The sequence below is a fragment of the Neodiprion virginianus genome, chromosome 6 (genome assembly GCF_021901495.1).
Source record: "Neodiprion virginianus isolate iyNeoVirg1 chromosome 6, iyNeoVirg1.1, whole genome shotgun sequence".
NCBI lineage: Eukaryota > Metazoa > Arthropoda > Insecta > Hymenoptera > Diprionidae > Neodiprion > Neodiprion virginianus.
The window spans coordinates 20662910-20688562 of record NC_060882.1 but is presented as its reverse complement, the minus strand read 5'-3'; the positions used below and the strand labels follow the sequence as shown (position 1 = coordinate 20688562).

Here is a 25653-nt window from a genome sequence, read left to right as displayed (position 1 = left end):
ATTCGCCAAAGCATATACCCCCCACCCCCTCTTCCCCCATTCCCCCACCGCTCAATTCCCCCGCCGGTCGTTTTGCAGCCCTCTCCGTGCAGCAAGAACCGCGCACGCGTCTCCGATATTCTAATGGACTTCGGATTAACGTCTCTTTGGGGAATTCCTCTATCCCCAGGCAACACGGATGCACAACGGAAGCCGGGAACGCTACCGGATATCTGACGCGATTCAAAACGCGCAAAACTTTCCCGGTTCATGCAGGGACTTTTATACATATAATACAAGCCGCCCCGTTTTGTCCGCTCGTATCCTGAATGCGGATCAGGTTTTCACCGCGTATAGCTTTGTATATCGTATGCAATATTATATAAACCAGGCACTGTAATGGAATTACTCCTTTTAATAGCTGGCACGTGTGCGTGTGCTTTTTTCTATTTCCTAATTCTTTTCTTTGAGGTAGCGACTGATCTTTTTTCCATTACACGTATTTTCCATTCTCGTTTGTATTCAGATTTCGAATATTCGACTGACCTCTGTGAAATAAATAACAAATAAAGAAATAATAAACTTTGCACACGTCCGTAAACATTGATTGCCTGTATAAGTCAAGGAATAGAAATTCTTTTGAATAACTCGAGGAATTCGGCGATGAGATGAAAAATCGTGCCTGCAATTTGTGATCATCGTCAAGAACAACGGCAATCCTTGTAACTAAAGTTATTTGAAAGCAGTGAAGAAGCCGCGTCTCTTGATCTTCCGCTGTTTTCGAGCTTACTAATTTACTCGTAATGCAACATCTCAATTCAGCGAGGTGTCGCAGCTCGGAATTTAACCGCGTCGCTTTTCGGCTGCTGCAGCAATCTCCTGCAGGAAGATGAAAGGGCAAGGGCAGCCATGCGAATGGCCCATTACTGCCTCTGAGGTGCGGGAGAGGCGATACATACACGTGTAGCTAAACCGCCGCGTACCTTTACGCATCTTCTACTCGGGTATACGTATATATAAAATTCAGCAGGAAAAAGCCATCTTTCCGTTTCATCTCGCGCGCCTCCCGCCTCTCTGACATCAAAGTCGTCCTCTTCCTCCTCTTTCCGCGAGGGTGTATTCGGCTCCCCGAGGACCCGCGGGAGCAAGGAACCGTTTCGGGATCCGAAATGGATGCAACTCGCGTCTCGACTATTTTCGTCTCCATTGGAACAGCTATGGGAGAATTTGTTTACCGCTGGTCCCAACCGAAGGATCAAATTTTATTTCCGATTTTTACCGTAAGTGCTCTTCGCTCCCCTTATACTACGACGTATATATTGTCTTATCCCCGAAAGAGATACCTGCTGGGTAAATATACGCGCCAGATTCCGTATTTCAAGTATATTCTAAACAACGTCAAGATCTTACCCGGAAACCGGTGTCGTAGGCACAAACTCGCGTCTTCCTTTACTCGGGATTCTCGAGCTTCGCGTAGGTGCGACTAGAGGGGAGGTAACAATGAAAAAAAGAACACTAAGAAAAAAGAGGAGGAGAATTTTGGCGAAAAAAATTGATCGTATTTGTCGGGAACAGCTCGACAAACATGTGCTTTGCGTATTCCCGTGAGGAGATTGAGAACAAACTGTGTTTCACGATAAAGCTTCTCCGCTCAAAAGCTTCTTAGAATTTTCAAGTTCACCGGCGTCGTGTATAACGTACGCGTATATTTATTTATTTGCATAAGCCGTGCCCTGCGCTATTACCCATACCGCCGCACGATGACACCAGGGTGAAAGAATTCGCCCAATCATTTCCAGCAGGGGGTTGAAAACCCGTCACTTCTTGTTTGCTCCTAGGCTGCAAGCTCGCCGTTGGGGCGTGCATCCCTCTCTCTGTTATATGCGCGGGGCGACGGGGTGTAATCTAATTAAACTACCGGTGACGCGCGTGCAGGGGTGATTGTCATTTCACACGTGTCACTTATACACTATTTGCATACGACGAGATATTGGCTGCTCGGTGTCACCCTTCCGCCCCGAATACCACGCAGGTGGATCGCGAGAGGGCGGAAGAAAAATGGGATATAACAAAACCGCGGAATATAACGACGACGACTCGGTATTTCCTGCCTGGATAAATTCCCATCACGTGCGAAAACGGCAAATGGAGAAAAAGAAAAAGGAGGAGAGGAGAAAAAACATTTTGTAAAATCGTGTCAACTGTACAATGTGTTATGATAAATCTCCTTGTTTGACAGCCGGTAATTACCACAAGCCGTACACGCGTCAACGACTTCATAGCCTGTGTTTTAACCCCCGAAATATACACTCGGCAATCTGCAGTGCCAGAGCTGGATGTGAAAAATGAAAAGCAATCAGAGCGCCGTGCTGAGTAATTGTTGAGCTTTTGGAATAATTAACGCGAGGCTGAGTTTTATTCACTTTACAGGATTTAATCGCACACGTAACGGAAGACAGAAAAGTCGCCGGTTTTTTGAATGTTTTATTTATTTTTTTCCATTTTCGAAACTTTAATAACTATGTGAGTGGAAAAAAATCCGTTTATTTCAAAACTTATCTTCTCGTGAACTTGTCATAATTTTTCCAATGAGGAATGTTCGAAATTAAAAATTACAGGTACGGTTATTTTTTTCCTGTATTTTCTCAAAAAAAAAAAAAAAAAAACGTGTCTAGCGGTGACATCAAAGAATCGAGTAGATTTACTTTATACTTTAAATTATGCAGTCCTTGAATAAACAGTGTTTGGAAATATTTATTTGGGACAAAATAGTCGACCTTTGTAAGTCTATTGATTTCGGGTGAAAAAATCGTCCGTTTTTATCTTTTGCACTTACTAATACAAGCATATCTTTATGGCACAACACAAATTGCTTACGCATACAGATAAAAAAAGTTCTATCGAACGCTGAAGTATCCGTACACTTCAAATCCCCGTAACCTCGTCAATTTTGGTCGATTTGACTGAGAACTTTGAGGGAATAATCTCCAGGTATTCCAAATACCAAAAATATTGAAGCTCGACGAAAATTGAATACACATTTCGACGTTCCGACCGAACATAACCCCTTATAAATTAGTCCGCAAGGGCGAGCTCAACTTTCAGCAACGCTTAATGGCGAGTGGATTGTTATACATCTGATAGGGGACCGGTGTGAACTGCAGTGAATTAAAATTTGAAACACTCCCTGCCCTGGCTGCTCGGAGTGATCAGGGAGGAAAAGGCGACACTCGGCGCCCCGTCAACGGGGGTAAATTGCGTCGCTGTGCAGTCTATGGTTATCTGCAATGCGTCATCCGGAATAACCATCGCGGTATAATTTTTGAGACGATGCAGCCGATGCGCGCTGGCCGGTTGGATTCGTGCGAGAACGTCACCCGAGGGATTCGGATCCGGACGGTTTTTCCCTCAGGGATCCGTGAAGGAACGTTATAATACAGACGAACTGCAGCCCGGCCCTTGAACCACAATGTTATCGCCTAGCGCGGCGCCATCCGAGTATCACAAAGCCGCTATTCGCTCCTCTTCTCAGCTGCAGATGAGCAGCATCGCCAAGACGCGACCCCCGCACGAAACGTAATCTCTTCTATTTACATGACAAAGGAGATTATTCGATACGTGTATTAAAGACCAAAGTGCCTCGGCTCTCGGGGAATGGGAATGGGAATCGTTTTCATGTTTTCAGTGCCTCCCTTCAGTGCTCCTGGCAAAGGGCTCTGCCGGACGGTACTGTAACCTTATCCTCTTCTTGTCCTTATTCATCAAAACTCAACTTCCGCCCTTAAGTCGGCTTGGGATGTATGTTGTTTCTTAGTTTTGTTCGTTCTACTGTCTAGTCGAACTCAAAATGCGGGGGTGAAGTCAAGCGAGGCGGTAAATTATTCCCCGCGAAGAAGGTCGTAGAGCGATTTTAACGAGGGACTCGATAAGAAAGTCAAATAATTTGGAATACTCCATTCAAGCTGATGATATTCAAACTCACCAAACCGTTCGTAATCGTCCAATCAATTCACTAAAATATATCACCGTCACGCTGTGGAAATTCGCGCCATTTTTCTCAAAGTCTCTCGACCCAGGTGCGCCAACCTTTCGTAAAAAGCTCGAAACCCGATCGTCCGAGTCAAACATTGTCTGGTTCACGTCGAACCTTCCGGATGGCTTCATCTTGTTAGTCCGCATCCACGTTTCTTTCGCCGATGCATGCAGATATTCATGGCACAGAGGTCGTTGCTTCTAAATACTTGTCAGTGGATTGGCTTGCCTGATCTTCCAGGTCGTCTGTTGGTTGGGCGGCAGGAACGCGTTTCCGGAAGAACGATTCTCACTTCAGTTCACGAGCCATTGCTCGCATCCAAATGAGTTTTTAGGCGGGGACTAAGGCGACGGCGGATGTATTCCGCAGTCGGGAGGAACCCGGGGGACCCCGCCAGTTTCGTACTTGTATACCTACCTATATGCTGGATATCGTTGTCGCCGGTGGTCCGTCGTCATGGCGGCTTACACCATAATCCACCTCGTGACTCACGCACAGTCGTGGAATTTATGAGGCCTTCGTCCGAATAATCCGCGGATTATCTCAGCCGAGAACGCTTGATGGAAATAATGGTAATTGTCGATTATTATACCCCTCGTCTCGTTGGAACGGACCCAATCTCGAAATCTTTGCCGAAAGTAATTCGAGGCCAATTCTTCAGGAGTTCGCTGCTGATTAGAAGCGCAATCTTCGATGAAACGTTCCGTTCGGCGTATAATCTGTCTCGCAAGTTTTTCTAAAAACAATTGTGGAAAGCTAGCGGAATCACATCCATTGCAAGTCAACGCGCTATGGATTCCATAAACCGTTACTTTTACTCTACCACAACTCTACGTGTGTTCTAATATAATTTCGCAGTTTGAGGGTAGTTTCGCTTGCAGCTGGTGCTGCGGCGATAGGATGCGAGTATAAATTCTCCGAAATTGCATTGGCCGGCTAAACTGCAACATGTATGTACCTATGCGATCATGGCGCATGCATGGAGGATCCTCGCCGTATCCGCCATCCTCGATGCATGCACCATGCGAGAAAATCGTGGTACTCTCTTCATCCTGTCCCTTGGGAATTCGTCGAGCTGGGCGCCAGCCTGCTGGATTCGCTGCTATCAGTGAATTAAAGTCGCCGAAGCATCTTCGCGAATTTCGTTACGGAGCTTGGAAAGTTTCGTTCAGGGTACCTGCGACCGGAAGATTGATATCGATTGCTAGTGGTCAGCGAATTGTATCCAATGTGAAAAACAACCGTGTTCAAATTGCTTCCAAATATTTGTCACAAGGTACGGAAAGTCGAAGCCCGCCCTTCAACGCAAGGTCCATGACTGTCTTACGCAGTTTCCTGACAAAAGTAACAAAGTAACAAGGAGTACAATGGGAGCGGTAGCAAAGCGGGGCAGGTTCTTAGCGTCCCTGATTGAATTAGTCAAATTCTTATTCAGCATCGGTAGCCACCCGGGGGCGGAAAGAGGCGTCGAGTCGCGTAGCGTTCGCCCGGAGGCGATGTTCGAAATGTACGCGGGGCCGAAGGAAGAACCCGGATGCAGCGATGTAATGCGAAACTAAAACAGAATTATCCACCACTCTCTCGTGGCACCGAGCCATCGGGAGTGCGGGGAATGGGGAAAAAAGCTCGGGGGTTGAGGGGGGCGTAACGCTGGGGTGCATTTTAACGCGCAGCGAGTGCGAGGGGGGATCTCTGCGCGTGTGGAGGGCAAAGGCGACCGAGTATCTCGTTCGATATCAACTCGGAGACCACGCGATGCCTTTTCACGGAATTTTATTCGCCAAATTACAGGTGTAGATACCGGCTGGTAGCCACTTTTCCGGTAACTAGAAAGCTGCAATTTGCTCCCACCTATTTTCGCCGCTTCGTCAATCCGTCCTCGAACCATACTTGGTCGGAATTTTTGACGAACCTTGCTGTCAGTGCCGGTTGGTACCTATGCGGTAGAAACGTTTCTGGCACTCACCGGCGAGCTAACTAATTTATGAACTGATTAAACAAACAATGAATATATACGAGCCACTCGCCGTTGCTGCTGCTGCGTTGCCCCGGGCTAACGTACAGTGGTTTAAATTAATTTATGTCTACTTAAGTCAAGTGACAATGAAACGAGCTATACGCGGTTAGAGCGGCGCTACTGGAGCTTGCGTTCTTCTTTCGGCCGCATGTACGCGTGACGCCAGCTCTGCATACCGGACTCGAAGTGCCTCGGGGCGCTTTCGGGGACGAGAGAATGCAGCTTATTCCACGATTAAACTCTGCCTTCCTCACCCGGGTAACAAGAGGTCGTACCTACACGCTTTTACTGCTGCAGGAACCGGACTCCGAGGGTCAACACCAGTTTTAACTTTAGGTGAAAACGGGAAACCCGGGAATTTTACCGCAATTGTTCCAAACGCGAATGCGGTTTGGACTGACTGAATAATAGCTGTACAAGACTTGGAATATGGGCTGGATATAAATCGAATGAAAGTGGACTGGAGATGAATAGTTTTATCGCTCTCCGACTATGTGTGTAATACCTGCAACATATCGAATCATGCACTTTCACCGTTGTCGATAAATTGCACTTGTACGTTTCAATGTAGAACCACTGTATACGCGATTTTATCGCAATATCCTTTCACGTTGTGTGTAGACACCCATTCCGCGTGCACATAATACTTTCCTCGCAATTCGTCGTCGGTAAAAGAGCCGCGTTATTCTCTCTCGACTTTTGTGTCTCGTTATATTGCGCATGTAAAACGTTTTGCGAAATTCGTGATACGCGCTCCACTTTGTCGCGCGATTCTCAACTGCGAATATCAACGTGCTGCACTACAAACGGAACAAGTCTGGATCTCGGTGTCAGTCCGAATATATTGCTACCCGCTACTAGATTTCCTTACGGGATATACACTTGTTTACAACGCTGATATTGCTGTGCGGAAACAGTAGTGGAGCCACTCGGCTGGAAAATATGGTAAACTAGTACGAGTCAGGGAATTCTGCAAAATTAAACGACATTTAAATTAGCTATTCGAAATTTTTATTTACAAAGATGATAACGGCAGTATTGATAAAAAAAAATGTCAATATGTACAATGTACACGCTTAAAACTCATAAAACTTGACAATTATTCATACTTATTACCTTGTACTTCTATCACTGAACCATTCAATATCAATGGTTTTATATAAAGTGAGCATAAAAATTGATAAATGCGATATGTCGCAGCAGGAAATTAGGAAATCTTTAAAACCGAATTTACCGACCATACCGAAAAGCCCCGTCATTCAAAAATTCGGCGACAGTTTAACGCTCCCCGATGGGTTTGACAATGAATAAGTGAAACAGCGCGCCTTCGTATTGAAAATATAATCACACTCACATCCCTCGCGCACAATTTTTAACCTTTGACACGAGTTTCTGGCGCGCACGTGCTTGTAGATCCTTATCTAAGGAGCATTATTTCGTGCCCACCTCCGACTAAACGCGTTCCACGCTGCCCGAATGCAGCCCGTGCAGCGCTGTGAGTTTGGCGATAGTATCTCGAATCGGTCCCTAAAATCGGCATCATTAAAAAAATTGATATTTCGTGAGCCGGTGACAACCGACGAAACGCCGCATCGCCAAATCTCGCTACTCACTCGAGTTCTTCGCTACTTAATTTCGGCAGCTCTGCAGTAGTAATGGACTTGCGATCCGATCTGCAACTTCGAATTTTAAGGACACGTGGCCCTGGTCCTCGGTAGTATCGATGTCCTGGACTATAAAGAGTTTTGGACGCCGATGAGGAGGAGGAGATGCTGGATGAGAAAGCGAGCCGGTTGATCTGGCGCCCAGATTTATTTGGAGCCACTTCGCGTCATCTGCGACGAGAATTGGACTCTCGGATCGCTCGTATAACGCTCTCCTACGATTCTATTAGACGTCTACACAATAATATTTGATTCCGAGCGAGGGCGCAAGACGGGGCAATAAATCTTCGTTTGGGATTGAAAATATACTCGGTCTGTTAATACTAATGGGGCCAAAAGGCCACGGGAGATTTTTCTTCTCGGGGATCTTCATTGCTGATCACGAATCTCGATCTCTTCGCATCGCCTTCAACAGAGCGGTAGCCATTCTCTGTCACACGTATTTCATACACCTACACCGACTGATTTGACTCTTTGTCGAAACTGATCGGTCGAGGAACAAATTATTATACCTATGGATGATTTTATATTATGCTCGGAGCAATGAAAAACGACGAGTAATTTACGTACGATTGTAAAGTTTCTACCAGTTTGTTTTTATTGCTGAACTCGTGAAATGATTACGTTCGTGTATACAAATCTTTTCAACCGTCAGTCAAGATCAATATTCGAATGCAGGCAAACGATGATAAGAAGAATTTTTTTATTCTCTGGGGAATTGATATTGTATTGAGATTGCAGCGATTAATCGTTTACAGTAAATTACAGAAGTACCATTATGCGTAAACTGAAAAGTGGGTATTGAATAAATCTTGAAAATATTCAATCCTCAAACATCTAAAGTGTAATCTGAGTTAATTCATGCAATAAAGAACTAATGAAAATGAAGTGAGTTCAACGAATTAAGGGTTTAATACAAGCAAGTGAGTTCAACGAGCTGAAAGACAGTTTGAAACGAGACAAGGACTTGGACTGGGTCAATTGGGTAAAGTGTCCTTTTTTTTCGAATTTGAAAAGCTGTGTATAAATCACTCAGCACGCATGATTTCTGAGTCATAGGTTGGAACGCTGCCATAAAAACCTTGACCTTAGAATCCAAATGATTTTAGATTCGAAAAAAACGTTGTGAGAACGAAGAAAGACGGATGGCTAAAAATGAAATCGGATCTGATTACAAGTTCAAGTTACTCAACTTTACTTTACTTTTACTCTGCAGAACTTGGGTGGATTTTTAATTCCTCAAATCTTTCGACGCATTGCTCTCAAGTCTTACCCCCACCTTACCCCTGACCCACGATCCATACGGTGTTATCCTCCCTCTAGGATACACGAATGTAGCAACGATCCAAAGTACCAAGTGTACGAATCAACGCGATCCTGCCGCGGCTAATATAATCGAATACAGAATTCCACGAGCCGAATCGAGCCCCCTTCGTCCATCCGTTTGTCCGGTCAATCAAGGCGGTATTCACCAAGGCTTGTTATATACGTGCATCAGTCCGACAATCCCTCTCCTCTCCCCGATCCCCACCCAGCAGCAGTGCCGTCAGGCACATTCTGCCTCGATAGAATCTGATAAATACATTATCGATGAGCTGTGAATATCCGCTGAAAATAAAACATGCTTAACGGGCGAAATTCACAGTGCAAAATCGGTGAACGTCTTTGAGCGCGTTTACTCTAATTTGGAGACGATCCCGCAGCTTTCAAGAGGATAACTTTCACGACGAAGCGGAATACGTGCGTGTAATTTTGCCCGACTGTTACACCGATATCCCTGGTAGAAGCGATACGCTTGTGGATCGCGGATCCGAATTCTTTCATATCCCAAAATCGTCTCCATTCCCCGCAGGATCCGTCCACTTCCTGGAAAAGCGATACCATTGCAAAAGTGGGAAAAGCTCGGAGCTGCCGCTGTAAAACACGACGAATAAACGGACCCGATTTTCGGCTGCTCGTCACCGGCTGCAGCTTGTCTGACTGACTGTAATTTGATTACACGGATTGAAACGCGGCCGCATTGAAAATCCCGACGAGCTATTGACGACGCTCGATATGACAGATGCATCGCAATCGCGGAGTTTGACGCGATGCGGCACAGAGTTGCACCACCACCACCACCACCGCCAACATTGTCGACTGAAGTGAATTTTGAGAATAATTTTATATCCATTTCCGTTTTATTCTTTTTTGTTTCACCGCGCTGAATTTCAAACTCTCGCGTAGGAAAATAATTTTTCCCTACTTTTTCGCCGTCCTCCACCCTTCTCCCCGCGCCGTGCTGACCTCTCTAATTCGATGAACCTTAATCCGTGGCTTGTTCCACACGAGAACTGACGACGTAACAATATTTCTCTGGTTCGCTGACGCGAAAGTATGCTGGGGACTCGAACACACCCCCTTTTCCTACTCGTCGAACTCCGTTTCGACGGAGTTAATTATCCTCCCCGTTATTTATCACTCAACCTTGACGCCTGACCTCCTCACCTACGATACGCCGGGCCTCGTTATGATCCCTCGCAGCTTGAATTCGAGCGTAGAATTATTCTCAAACAGTAGAGACAGAAATTTTCGCTTCGAGCTTAATGAAAAAAAAAACACTGTAGATTTATAAATTAATAAGTGACTCATAAAGCGTGGAACAATGCATGAAATATCGAAAACTGTCAAGTACACACATAAAGCAATTACCACAGGACGTTTACAATCGAGTCTGCAGCGCGAGTGACAAATTTTGACAACTTGACGTTAATCGAAATCGAGTAGAGCCACTTGGAACCACAACGCTTGAATTATTACACCCTGTGAGTTTTTTACACTGCCCGTCGCTGTCTCGTTGGCCCATTTACTTTTTGTCACTTCGAAGCTCGCGTCGAGGATGATAGTCTGCGCGCAATCCATTTATGGATGCAGACTGTTGGAGAATGCGTTTTTAGGACGTTCGTACGGCCGATCCGACAACCGGGCAATTGATAGATGATGAAGAGTGCCTGCCCGTCCATCGAAATTACGTGAGATTAGGATGAAACTGCACTCGGGCAAGGCACATTGCCGCAGGGCGAACATCGCCTGTAGAGAGATTCACGCTGTTTATCGCTCAATTGCCTGCGTATTAATTAGCGCCCGATCAGTGTGACGCGTACGCGTGTTAAGGACGTACCATTAAATTGGCGCCGGAAAATTATGGTCAGCCTCGTGGGTTTCAAACTCTGGATTTTCTTTTCGCCCCTGCGAACAACGCGGCTTATTTAAGCTGAGGAAGGCACGAATTTTTACGGCGCGGGCCAGGTGAAAGCACCGTCACTGATCGGAGCTGGTAGCACCTTCGGGATCGTTATTAGCGGCTCGCTGGTAAAGAGATTTAAAATACACCGTGAATCGCCGAATACGTAATTAACGCGCAATCAATAATCAATGTGTTCCTGATTACATGCCACGGGGACGTGTCGCTGCGTGACTAGAAAAAATTACACCTCTCACACTTGTTTTATACGACGTGATTTAAGGTGGAGAGGTCTCAGCGCGGGGATACGTACGTATTGAGTCGGACGGCGTGACGAAGACTCGACAATGAACAAAAAGACTCGATGAAACAGAGCCAATCAATTACTGGAATCAAACATCCGCCTGTCAGTCCCGAATTTTTGAACAGGCCTCGGGAACTAATTTCGTTACATTATCACGATACAAAATATACCGAAGAAATGTTTGAACTGAGGGTATGAAAAGCGTGAAACGAATTCTTATCACCGACGGTTGTCGGAGAACAGACAACAAAAGGCACATCAATTATACCCGATATCGGATATGGCAGCCTTTGCGTTGACTTTTAGCAAATCGCGTTGTCAGCAATTAATTTACCCGCGGTGTGAAAAATGAAACGGATTTCCATATTTCCATGACTCGAACGTAATGAGCGCATACAGAGAGCGTTATTTCCGTATTCCTCGGACTTTTCGCGTGTATTTTGCTATTCACCAAGTCTCCCGCAGGTGCCACCAGTCTTATACATGGCGGCGGTTAGTCAATGTCAACTTTTGCGACGCGCGGCCAAGTTACAGCCATTTTGCGGAAGGACCTGCACCGGGACATTAGCGAGCATAATGACGAGTCGACGGGGACCATTGACTCTCGTTGTTACTCCACCGCGCCGTTGCTGTTCACTCGAGTCTAGGAGGCACGCAATCTCCCCCGGATCTCGAGGCTGCGAGTGAACAGTTGGCAAACGCGATGCACTTCGCTGTGTGGGCCCTCCGGAGGCCGACTGTGTACATCGGGCCAGGCCAGGCCTTGTGGCCGTGTGAGACATTTCGCGATAGCATCTTTTATGCATAGGGCCCCTTTATGCCTTCGCTTTAGGAGCAAACCCCGCGATTTTATCTCCTTCAACTGCTGCGGCTACGACGTCCAACAGCCCCTAGTTTCTTATTTCTGTACGTTTTTTTCTTCTTTTTTTTTTCACCTCTACAGGACGTTCAAGTCCGAGGAAAAAGCTTGACCGCGGTTTTAAAAGCGGGGAAAATTTATTTTGTAGTGTTTATAGAATGATTTTCTCTCCTTCTCTTTCTCTGTTTGATCATTCTTCCAATCTTAGTTATTATACAGCGAAAGCAGACTGCGCAGAGTGTCTGCACAACGCTGTAACGCAGGTTAAAAATCCGGTCAAGGAACAGTAGAAACAGAAAGTCGAGAAACCGGTTGAATACCTGAGGAAATCGTTGAATTATAAATGAAATTGCACCATCAGAAAAACGGCTGCAGCGAGGTGAGGAAAATTTATGTGCTACCAATCGATGATTTTCATTCAAGGAACGAGTTTCTGCATTTGGAATAACCGTTAGCGAGAGAAATCGAGGAATTTTCAACGATCGATACGTGTTGAAGGGTCCCTTCTTATGCCTGAAATTTCATTTCAGCGAAAATTGATTCGATTAGATCGAATGAAGTCGGGAGAGAAAAAAGGCTTTCGGAATTATTTTAAGACGCTAGGGGGAACGGCTGCAGCCCCTTTGATCGTTCACCGCGTGATGAAAATGACCGCACGAATCAGCCGTTAATCTGAATAATAAATCGAGAAAATTTCCTGCCCGTTTATTATATACCTTATACCTTTACGGAGCGCAGAAAAAGCCTACGAAAGCCGATAATCTTGTATATCGATATAACGAACGGGATCCATAAAGCCTTCAGCTTCGGTGAGCATGCAAATGGCGATATAATAGAACTACGGAGGCAGCTGTGTGTGCGAGCTTATAAGACGACCAGGTCTTACCTTGGCTCGGTGCACCATCGATTACGCAGCGACTTTATAGGCGGCTGTAACTAGTTTGATTAAACGTCGTTTAGCCGTAAATACCCGATTATTAGCCATCAAAGAAGTTGAAAACGGGGGCGGCCTTTGACTCTTGACGATTCAACCCCGCAGTCGCCTAATTGTAAGACATAGAATTAAAGAGATCAAAGAACGCCTTAAGGTTCAAGTTTCGGGTATCCGTTTGACGAGATCGCGACACTAGGTCGGTTGAAATGTCACCCCAATCCATACGCTTTTACCCCCGTTTTATACAACCTATGATGCAAGGGATTATGGCCAGTGACGCAACTCGACCCATTTGTTATCCGGAATCCCGTCGACGACAGCTAGACTTTCTCTTATAAACCCCCGATAGCAACTTCCAGGCTTAATATCGGTGTATTTTCCCCATATGGTTTGTTCGCAAACATCTGTTACACATATAATGACGCACTTGAACTACGAATTGGTTTCGATTAAAAGCTCTCCTTGCGTGTCTAGGATCACTACTTACAGAATGTAAAGAAATTTATTTACGGCGGTGCATTGTCGACAACTTATTTCAGTATTCATCGAAAGCGCACAAGTTTATATTTTTCTGTAAAACAGATTTTTGTTACAGAAAAAAAAATATAGAAAAAGCTAACATCCCGCAACTGTCACTCAACTCGAATCAAGCCCATTCGATACTTGAAGTAAAACCAGTGACTAGAAAAAACCTGGATCTATTCCAATATGCAGAGTCTACTGTCACTTTGAATTTTTACGGGGTTCGTTTCAGTCCTTGACTCACTGCAGGAAGACACTTAGGAGAGGCGAACCGGTCCCTCGAGATGTGATTTCCAAAGGGAAAGTGCCGCTGCTCGAACATCGTCACGAGGTTTTCTGTCAATGGGAGGCTGCTCGCGCATTACGGTAATACACATATAAGTTTGAATTCGAAGACGCTGCGGAATTTTTTAAGTGCCCTTTCGAACCGCTTGCCAAGCGATGAATAGAGGGAATTAACGTAGCTTAAACCCGTCCCTCCTGACGTCTTCATGCATCGAGTGTTCGAAACGTGTGCTTGCACCACCGATGCACGGCTTATCGATCCTCCAACTTGCAGGAGTTTGAACCGCTTGATGCGGATCAAAGCAAAGTATGATGCATCGCTTGAAAACCACACGGTTTATTATTATTCAACGCTTGTTCCGCAGCCCCGGTCGTGCACACCGAGTCATGCATTTCTATCGACTCTGTATGGTATGAGTTATGTCTGGGTACATGCGGGTTTTCTTCCACTCGACGTGTCTCGCCACGACGATGCAAGTCGCACTTTTATTTCATGCGCAAGTATAACGAGGCGATAAACCGTGCCGATCGTATCGTAACGGCAGTTTGAAGGAACCGGGATCGAAAATGACTTAATTCATTTCAGGCTCTGCGTGTTAAAATGACGAGAGAAATAGAGAGGAACAGAGAAATCCGCGCCCCTAACCAGCATGACAAAAACAAAATTCCCAAATCCCGCTTTGTCATCTTTCGGTCCAGCGTTGAACCTTCTTAATTGAATGCTCAACGAGCCTGAGAGACGCACCTCATTGTCAGCGTGGACCCGACGAAGACGATAGTGAGGCGAAAAGCAGTGATCAAAGCACAGGTTCGTCCCTCGGTTCCATAATTCCCCTTTATTTGTCTAACCCAGTTAAGTTGGAGCCGACGATCATCTGTCGTTTCGTGCGGAAGATGACGAGCTCACGAGAGGCGTGAATCACCCTTGAATTATCCGAGGGTCAATTATCATCGCGGAGAAAAATTTGTGAGACCAGAGCTCGTCGAGTGGTTTGTTCGGCGCTGCGACGGCGCAGCGGCTACTATTGTACTGTGATTACGATGCTGCATTATGTATCAGGTGGAACGTTATTCATGTATTCATTGAATAATTGCTGTGGGATGCGTATCTGCGTAACACCGTCGCGCAGCTCTTGTCTCCGCCCAAACGATTTGGAGAAAGGACTCGGTTAGCGGGCTGCTGAGAATCGCTACACAATTCTTCCGGTCGTTGAATCCTCAGGTTTACGGACAAACCCGGGAACAGAAAAAAAATGGGCAAATCTTCGTTGGGCAGATTTGATCCTCGCGCGCGTCATTTTCGCCGGAAGGAAACTCGAGACGGGGGCAAGGCAAGGGCTCGTTACTGCTCACCCCATTTATCTCCCGGCTTTACCTACATAATTTTCGGCTAGGCATCGGCTCACTCGAAGCGCGTCATTCTTCATCCCTTGCCGAGGTGGATCAGAGGTGAAAGAGTGAATCTTCCCCGGGACCTAATCACCGCACGGTTCAGAAAAGAGCGCGCGGGCAACAACTCGAGTGGAAAATAATTCTCCGTGGGGTGGTCCGGGCGTATTTACCGTGGCCCGTGAATTTATGTTACTGTAAATACCCGCGAGACTTGTGTAATAAGTAACGTAGCGGTGTGGAAGATTGTTGTTCTTTTTCTTATCTTTTTTTTTTTTTTCTCGTCCTCTATCTCGCAGCTTCTCCTCGTCTTCTTCTTCTCTTTACGACTTTTTCTCTCTCTGTTCTTCTTCCTCTTCCACTTATTCTCGTTTTGTTTGTGGGAAACTCATCTCTCGCAGACCCCACATGAGAGAAGTAACAGAGACTACTTCTACTTCTATCGCGACACTCTCAATACCTACACCGAGTGTAACGCGTGGGAGACACGCGTCTATGTTGGTTCAGCGCACTCGACGCGGCTATTTACTCACTGCTTACCGGCCGGCTGCCGCCTCGAGGACCAGATATTGTATTCGCCGTTTAAACAAATCGTTATTTCCTCGTCAAAAGGCATGCACCGTACGTGCGTGTCCTGCGTGCGATGCACTAGGTGGCCCTGATCCAGCGCTCGGTGAGGTCCTCCCTAAAATCCTCCCCCTCCAACTGATTCAGCCCGCGGGACACGCGTTTGTGTGTTTATCGTGTCGCCGACGATGATGCCGCCGCTGCTGCTGCACATGCGTAGAGTTAGATAATATTCAACGCTGCAGGCAAACACTCGTCTATATGGTAATCGAGAGGTTCTCGCAAAATTAATTGGCCGCTGCTTCTCTACCGAAATTGTCAAAGTTTGAAATTAATCACGCGCAAAATAATTAATCGCTTCGTGACACCCACCGAATTGTTGGATGATTCGAATAATTGTTAGGTACATTAGGGGGAATGATTCCGCCTCTGTTCCCTTTTCGAAATCTGTCATATATGCCACTCGATTTACCTCCGGTACTGCCTAAATTCAGATTTTACTTTACCGCTTTTCATCCCCTCCGGTCTCATCGCTAAATTCTTATAGATTTTTACAGCAAGAGTGTAAAAAACGCGCATGACGATCAGCGAAGAAATTTACCCTGGATGCATGACGCATTCGTCGAGAACAGTCGCAGATGACAATAAGCAGCGGGGTCAGAAATACTCAGAAATACACTTAATCTTGAGGACGCCCTACGCGGTAGCATTACGTCTCCCTACGTTCGAATATTTTTGCCATTTACACCCCGTAACCCTACGGTATACTTTTCCGCCCCCGCTCCTCCTCCGAACCCCTATCGACGATCATTTTTCCCGCCCAACTCGAGGATCTGTTTTGTAACTATTTTCCGGTCGGTATATCGCGCGACCCCCTCGGTCCATGACTATGTATGTTGGGGTCGTGGTGCCCCGGAACGTGGGGGGCGCCCACGCGAATGTGCGAGTATGCGGGGGTCCGATGATCCCGACATACGTCCTGGGATTTGACGCGGGGCCGGGGCGCCACGTTAATGCCGAGGGTGGACCCTCCGCTTCATTCCTTCCCAAAGAACCAATCTATTTTATTAACGCGCACCGCGCCCGATATTAATGGAATTTCTAATGTCTCGTTATCGGACGCTAGGCTTAAACCAAGTCTTGTTCCGCGCATTGCGATCGCAACCGTCGTTGCAGATAAGCCGCAGAGCCGTTGTGAAAAATGGTGGTCTTGATATTGACAAAAATTGGCACATGTTTACTACTATAGATAAGTTTTTACGGATAATTCAAAATTTCAACGTAATTAGATCGTAACTGAAATTTTTATTTACCAAGCTTGAATGAAAGCTCTTGTATTACGATCTTTGAGATTATAAAAGGAAGCTGCGAAAATTGTCAAAAGATGATGAAATCGTGAATTTCTTGGTAAATATTACACTGACGGATATTCGTTTGTAACAGGAACTCGGAATGAGTAAAAACTTGGTAACTGAACTTCCGATACTTGCATGTTGGTTTCACACCGAAATATGATTTAAAGAATATTCCACGCGACGTTTCTTCTCGCAGTGAGACGAGAGTCGAGTCGACTTCCTGACCCACTGCACCATGCAGAATGTCACTCGGATCGATTCCATCTTCCCCCGGTTAATGCTCTTTCTCGGTTGCTTTTTGTCGCTGGAATGCCAGGCCGGGTTCTTGCGTCGTCAGGCGAAACTTGCAAAGGTTTTGCGTCGTCGTCATCGTCGTCGTCATCGGCCGTGACACAGTGAGTGGCTGCGCTTACGGCACCCCGAGGAGGGCTGGCTCAGCATCCCCAAGGAGATGGACTAAGCCTAGACCTCCTGGGGGACGCATTCGCAGACGTGTGCGGGGATTTAGATTAAAAACATTAAATTCACCCCGGAAAATAACGCCGTCGTTGGTAGGCAGGTTCATTCCCTGATTGGATTTTCGGAAAGTGCAACGCCCCGACAGATTGTAAGCATAGTGCGAGTGGCACGAAAAGAGAAGCGAACTAGCAGACGAGAGAAAAAAAACGAAAGGAAATATGTGAAATTTACAATTAAATTACGAGCGATCGAGTCGCCGTCCATGAGGGTTCTTTCTACGCTCCATAACTATTTGATTCTCATGGCTTATCGTAGGGCACTGTATGGAACGGTATGCCCATTGCCGTGAAGCGTTCGTCGCGGAAGGTGGACCTTAGTGAAAGAAAATCGTGGGGAACTGTTGCGAAGCTTATGTTGAAATTTCGAGGATTGGGCTCGGGACTGTAAATCAGAATTTCGTACGGTCGGTGAACTTCGACAATAGCTGAACCATTCCTGCCGGTTTAATCAATTTAAGTGTCTTGGAAAGTCGGGGTGGTCCTTCCACCTTTACAAAATCAAACTTATAAGCTACCACCAGTCCCACAACGTATAATCCAGCGAATAATCACCGTTGTTGCATTCGGTAACAGAATCACGTATTTCTGGCAACATGCACCTGAGCCGACCCCGAAACTCTGAGCAAAACAGCTACCGGAGCAGCTTCGAGATGTCTATTTTAGTGCGAACCGTCCCGCAGCGGTATTCGGGTGCGAAAAAAAGAGGACTGAAACAGTTGCAGGCAAAGTGCAGTGGCACGAGTGAAGGAATTAGAGGGTGGTGAACTGGAGACAGACGATAGACGGGAGCAGCAGGGTGATTCATCCGCACCCTCTAGACGGTGCCCCCGGACCGAGACCCAACCCCACTGAATCCATTCTGATTATCATGCCAATATTGTCCGGACTGTGATTGATGTCTTACATGCTAAATACACAGCGGCCGCTGCTTCCTATGCATATGCATCACCATTTTGCGGTGCGTTATCCACCTTGCAGCCCCGCAGCGTAGGTACATTGTAGTTACACTGTAACCACACACTGCACGTGGATGATCAGGAACCACTGAACGACGTCACACCCTTAGGATGTCGAAGCAACGTCTCTTGCGCAACGATAGCTGTTCGCGTCTGGGTTGGGATGTGTTTTACAGTGGAAGTGAAAATGACTTGAACGACCAGCGCGACGCAAGGAACATCGGCAAAAGTTGATTCAGGTGTTGTTAGAAAATGAAGATCGTTTTGTTTCAAGGTACACGATTCACACTGGTGAAAAGCCCTTGATCGAGAAATCGCCGATTTCTCTGTCAAATTTCGCTGATCCGTGTACCATGATGATCGAGTGAGCACCCTCCCTCCGATGCAAAGTCATGCAGGCATCGAACAACAGACTGCCATTTCACGGACGAGTCGCCACCACCGTAGCTCAACAATTATGTCCCATGCGAACACTTGTTTTATTACATAGGGAGCGTCGAGGGACTCGCGTGGATCATATGGGGCCCGGAATCCACTGCGCAATGTTTATGGTCCATGGTGACTTATGGCGCCAGCACCCGACTTTATACTCCGCTATGATAATTCGTTATGCTCGTGCTATATTCTGAGGTATTATTATATGTATATGTATTCCGTGGCTAACCGCCACGGGTTTGTCATGGTGCACCACGTGCTCGAGATGTCACGGTTATCACGGTCTCGCAAACCCCGTGCTGTCCACCGACTCCGAATGTCGGGACAAGCAAATTAATTCACGCATTAAAAATTTGGGGATGAGATTTAATCAACGGATCGAGTTGCACGTGGGAATTTAAAAATCGCTGATTGGACTGAGGGGGTCAAACCTCCTAATGAAACTGAGAAGGTTCCAATCAGCCTGAGCCGTCGCCTCATAGATCGACGAGTTACTCCCATGATCCTTGAAGATCTGATACAATTTACCGGAGGAGAGGAGAGGTGGAGTAAACCTAATTAATTCCTCATATAATAAATGCTTGGAAGATTGCTACTTGTGTAAACATCGGAGTTGATTTATGCGCGGCGGAATTCCCGGGCAGATGGAGAGTGTTGATAATCCGTGAGGAATATCGAACCACGTGGATTGGGTTTCGGGAACGGTTACGATATCCGAAAGTTCATCTGTATTCCCGTCCAGTGTATTGAATAGCAGAGCCTTTCAGGTAATTAATAGCCAATCAACGAGCGCGCCTTGTGAATATTAATCGGAAGTTCCACTAGCGCGTATCCCGGACGAGCTGTACGCGGGGCGGTCTTCTCGTCTCATGAATACACAAACTTGGTTCAGCCCCGCTCCTGCACAGCTGATTCATGGCTGGCCGCGCAATAGATACTTCAATTTAATAACAAACGAGACGCAGCAGCGGCACCACCACCGCCACCAGCTCAGCAATGGGTCAGGAGGAGTTCCTAACCACCACTTCGGCTAATGAGCACCGATGCACGCGGTGCAGCTGCAGTACTACACCGATTTCCTGGATCCTGTATACAACCGAGCCCAGACACATGGAGTTGAAAACACATGCAACGCGTCTCGACTTGGATCTATAAAGTCTAACGAGGACCCGATTCGCTGTATCTTGTCCCACCGACTAGCTACACACGACGATGCGAGTTTCATACATCGGAATTCAAATTAACGAACAATAATTATCGTCAATCACGACCAACAGATTACGCCAATATAAGTTGTATAGCTGCCAAAACGAGATTTCAGCGCAAGGCCGCGTTATCGAATTATTAATTACGTCCGGTCGTTCATCATCGTTCGGGACCAACCGCAGCACGAAATCCTTGTGATCGAGTATTTGCTTCTGTGTGGCTAAAACCGAGCACGAAGTTTTGACCAAGCTTATTGCTCAGGTACGTACAGAGAGTTGCCGGGTACGCGTGTCTTCCCCCATGCGCAGCTTTTAAAGATAAATACGTCTCCGTTCTGCTTGCGGTCGGGGAGAGTGGCCTGCAGAGGCACGCATTTGCTTACGCGACGGGCACGTTAGTGTATTACATGTCTGTAGCCACACGCGCGTGCCAAAGTGCGCGTGCGCGTGTGTATGCGTGCTGGCTGTGGTAACCACGATGTACAAGTATAACAACTTAAGGCTGCACCCGCTTATTCGAGAAAAAAACCAGCTGCAGCAGCAGCGCCGGCAGCTGACTCGATCTGCGGGGATAAGCTGTGGTTAAAGCTACGTGTAGATAATTGTATACCGCCGCATAGTGTACACAATATACAAGCGTGCGTTGAAAGCGCAGAGAACCGGTAAACGTGTCTATTCCAACCGTGGTTCGGGCATATCGGCCAAAATTCTACTCGGGTCAAAAAATTTCCGAACCATGACGCAGTTGTAAACTCATTCAACCGTCTCTCAGGGCGAGGGAAAGAGAAACTCGATCACATTAGAGAACCTGGAGGAGCCGAGGAGACGGACGTGAGATGGTTTCGATCTTCCGAATGAGAGACCCGCGATTCTTTTCAACCCTGAGATCACGATGAGATATTTTGGTGAAGCTGATACTCGCCAAGTAACCGACGAAGACGGTTGATTGAAAACACTGTGATGAAAATTTACTGGAAGGAGACGAGACATTTGACGACGAGTTTCGGTCTCCCGTCCTGAAGATTGGTTTACACGACCGAGTTATGATTGAGTCTGGCGGCCAATGAAGTTTTAAAGGAGGAGATGACAAAAGTAAAAGTAAAAATAAAAAGTTGATGAGAGGTAGGTTTATGTATATTGTATGTGTGTATAATGTTATGCGGACAAAGTTGAAGCGACAAATAAGTCTGGCGTATACCGTTCGCCCTGCGGTTGTTGTGTAATCACGGTATACCGACTGATTGTTCTCAACGCAATTATAACTTTCAAGTTGAGCTGCGTGAACTTGGAAGTTATAATTAATTAACTACCGTCAATTTTTACCCGGCAAAATTGGAAATTTTCGATTCCTACACTTGTCTGCGGTCCGTGGAAAAGGTGTGTTCGCTCAATTGCACAGGCCGTCTTCACTTGAACCCTTTTCGCTTCTATCCGGCAGCGTGCTTGAAAGGATTAAAAAGCGGCGTGAATATTGAAACGGAAATGAAATAAGCGCCGCTCGTCTTTGGACACCGATGACCGAAATACCCGCAACCTTCCAACATCCCCGTTGACCGTACCTGATATCAACTGGTGCACCGTTACTCGAGCGCCCGAGATGCTCGTTTCGAAAAGCATTAGCTGGTTGCAGGTTTTCTTGATTTAATAACTCCGAGTGGTCTATGCAGTGCAAGCGCCGCTTCTGCTGCTGGGAATATCTCGCATTCGCATCGCTATGAAATGAATTAACACGCCAGGCACGTCTTGCAAGCAATTTGCTGCATTTGTGCGCACTGCTGAGGTACAGTCACCTCCCGTCTCCTCGAGCTCACCCTCATCCTGGACGAGATTCGCCAATCAGCGTTAGCTCCGGATCGAAAACTCGAGCCCAAATGACCGCCAAAGCAGCCAACTTATGCTCGGCATCCCGTTCGTCAAGAGCGGTCAAGGTCGGCCACAGACTCTCGTCGGGAACGGCACATGAACGGCAATAAAGTCGACTCAACTTCGGTTGCGTGTCACCGAGTGAGTTGGCACGTTTTTTCGTTTTTGATAATAAATTTAAAACGCAAATCCGGTGACGCGATGGTGAGTTCGGACTGATGTCGTCAAGGCTTAACTTGTCGGGAACTTGACGTAGTGACTGTACCTGCCTAAGGCCAAGAGGAGAAAGATATTCGCCAAAGTACGTTGCGTGCCTCGCAAATGAATTCACCGCTCGGTATATCATTATCTTCTATTTTATTACACCGCCATTATTATAGCTCCCGTTATTATACGTCAAAGCTAGCCTGCAGTGCAGTCTGCAGTGTGTATATCCTGGTGAAACTCGACGTGATCTTTCATCGACTCGCTTTTGAGTTCTACACTGTATCCAGCGACGGCGCAATTTTCGTTTCTTTCAGTTTCAAAATGATCTCGAATGGCACGGTCTGGATTTTTCTCATAAGCAAACTGTAAAAAATGACACTTTATCGTATACTTCAAAACGCGCAATGGCAGCCGGAAAATAAAGACGCGTCAACTTAAACGGACGAAAATAATCCTTTAAGCCTTTGGAGAAAGCAGGTCCTTGACTTTGTGTAAAGCGGGACTTTTCGGTTTAGCCAAGTGTTGGAATCGGAGGAAGAATTCCACCCTCATGGATCACGTGCTCCAAGCCGGCGCCCTTAAAGCAGACCAATCGGAATACCCGCTAGATGTTGATTCCAGGTAAAACCGGGGAAAACGGAAACTGCAAGGAGGAAGCGGCGATGGTTACCGGACTTTAACGATCTTGACCTGGATAAAAGCACGCAATGCTTTTCGAGCTTTGTTTAGTTTGGCGGCTGGCGCCACGGCGCGGAGGGACATTTGGGTACGTGACCGAGCATACACCTTGATGTGTCGTCAAATAAACATGTTTGCCCGCATTAATCTGTAAACGTGGTCCACACCTCGGACCCGGCATATTATACTGGACGTTCTACGTATAAACCTTACGCCCCCGTTCTGTTTACCGAGTGTCCATCCAGATATAGCTCGGCGTGTATCCGCTCGGCTAGTTTCCTTTCGATCCATACACCATCGATTCGCTTTTCGGTCGTACCCAACCCAGTCTACAACGCTGTTGACGCAGGTCCGCTAATCGATCCTTAGCACGGACCCGATTATATCCCCCACCCTTAATACGCTGCCCTGATCGTTTGCGGATAGCTGCAGGTTCCCTGGATCAATTATTCAGGACGCGAATCGCTTACCCCAACAATATTGTTGAAAAATTAATTCTTGTGTCAAATGAACGATTAAACCTAAGCGTTACGCGTGTGATAATATCGTACGATTACTACAAGCTCAGTCCAATCGATTTTGTCGGCCTGGAAATGTTGAAATTTTTTTATCGCACGATGTACAAACTACTCTACAAATGCTCCGTTGGTTCAAATTAATTCGGTAAAACTGTGGTGTCTCGATACTGGATCAAGCGTCCGGACATGTACCGAATCGTTTAAATTAATTATTAAATTTCGATCTTGTCATTGATATACCTCGTTTCCGTTACCACGAAACTGCTCGCCACACATTGCTATCCCAGCGCGAGCAATGCCCGTCCGATTCGCTCTTCGTTTTCAAGCCACCATCTTATCAATAAATTGAATTTCCAAAGCGAAGAATGCGGTTCGGTTAGCATCGAAAGCATCGGAGTAAATCCGGCTTGAGGAACATCTGCATCCAGGGTATTAAGCTTGATCGCGTTTGGCGCAATGTATAATCGTTTTTTACGAAAGCGCACCACGTCCTCGGAGGCGAAGGGACCCGAGGACCGGTCGAGGTTCTCTCGCGGACGGCAAGTAAGACGCGGTTAATAAAGCAGAAGCAGTTGAACGTCCCCGCAGGCTGTCTGCACTTACGCCGAGGTCCGTATCTCCGGCTCCTGCTGCAATGCAGCCTTGCTCGAGGATTCGAGCAGCTCGGACTGTGGCTACCAGTGATACGCGTTCGTTCGTTGTGTGCGGCAGCCTCGGAGAAGCTCTTGATAGAAGTACTCTGAGATTGGATCGCCGCAACCAGCAACGCGGTGCTACTGCATTCCGCTCTTAGCGGTCAGGTGCATATCTCCATCTATATGCACTCTTGCAGGTTACTCCGACACACGTGCATCGCGTATTACGGGCACCGACTTCTCGTGCTCCTCGAGTTCATCTCTCTCCGCGTCACGCCCGACTCGCTGCATCGACGATCAAAGATTTCCCGACGTAATTTTATCAGGGAAAATTTCCCAAGCATTTATGCACCCGGGGCTTGCTGCAGCAGTGCGATGTGAATTCGACGGTGATGACGACGTTTTGACGAGGGTTGCGGAAACGAATTTAAACGCTTTGAGCAAGGAATTTGTATACGAGTCGGCAATTATGCAAGTTTAATTATACACGCTTTTAGAGGGAGAATTAAAACGCTGCACTGAAACTCACGAGAGTTCGGGGCAATATCAAAGTTTGCAAGTTTGCACCGAATGGAAGGGAAGTGGAGAGGAAAAAAAACAAAGAAAAAAAAAGAAAAATGCAATTTGAAATTATTACTCTCGCGACGCGACGCTGTGTGTACACGTAACTTACCGGGGTAATTAGGCCGCGCTAACTGCACTAATTTTACTTTTCATCAAACTAAAACCCACATCGCACTGTACGTATTGTATAATTACCTATTCACATAACTCTCTCTGGTTTTACGGCAAGTAACTACAGTTTCCCCAGTTTCTCAAGCACCGCTGCAGTAGTTACTTATATTATATGCATGTAGCCACATGACGTGCACCGCGCTCCTCTGCTCGATATCCGTTGCTGGGTTGAGGGTGGGCGGGTAGGGGAGTTGAGGGGGTTGAATCAGAAATCGTATTAAGCAATGCAAATGCGCCAGAGATACGCGCGCATGTGCAACTCGCGGTACATGCACTCTGGTTTCGTTACATCAGGTGAACCCGAGCACGTTACGTTTCATGCAAACATGAATATCATATTCCGCTACATGCGAAATATCTGTTCTCCCCCATGGCCCGGATACATACGGACGATAAGAGAGGGTATGCGACAAGTTTTCACGTGAAAACGCCATGCGAATTGTACGCGCTTCCATACACTGCAATGCGTAATTCGTTCGCGCCGATGAGAGTTTTTATACTTTGTTGATATTTGTTTGGCGGTAACGAACAAACGAGAAATCAACTCAACGTTGAATTATTTATCAAATTTCTCTTTTTGTTTCAGGTAAGTTCCGCCACATCTCAGGTACGTCGGTGCTCAGTCAGCCGTCATTTCTGACGAACATTGTACGCTTGCATAAAACACATTCAGAGGTCTACACAAAAGTGAGTTTTTTTATCTTAAGATTGAAAGGCTCTGGTGGCGACAGCGATATATGTGTACGAACGATCGTGTCCAGGTATTGTACTT

At 46.5% G+C, this 25653-nt stretch overlaps 1 protein-coding gene across 4 annotated transcripts in view; it reads left to right on the top strand.

Annotated features, from left to right (window-relative positions):
- The window catches only part of LOC124306967 (protein slit), a 200497-nt gene that overhangs the window by 135425 nt on the left and 39419 nt on the right, over window positions 1-25653 (top strand). The window contains exon 1 of one of the 4 annotated variants that reach the window (XM_046768189.1): window positions 14618-14628. The exons of the other annotated variants lie outside the window; for them this stretch is intronic. The gene's annotated coding sequence lies outside the window, so the exon portion shown is untranslated. Of the gene's footprint in view, window positions 1-14617; window positions 14629-25653 lie in introns of those variants that run through there. 4 annotated transcript variants of the gene reach the window in all.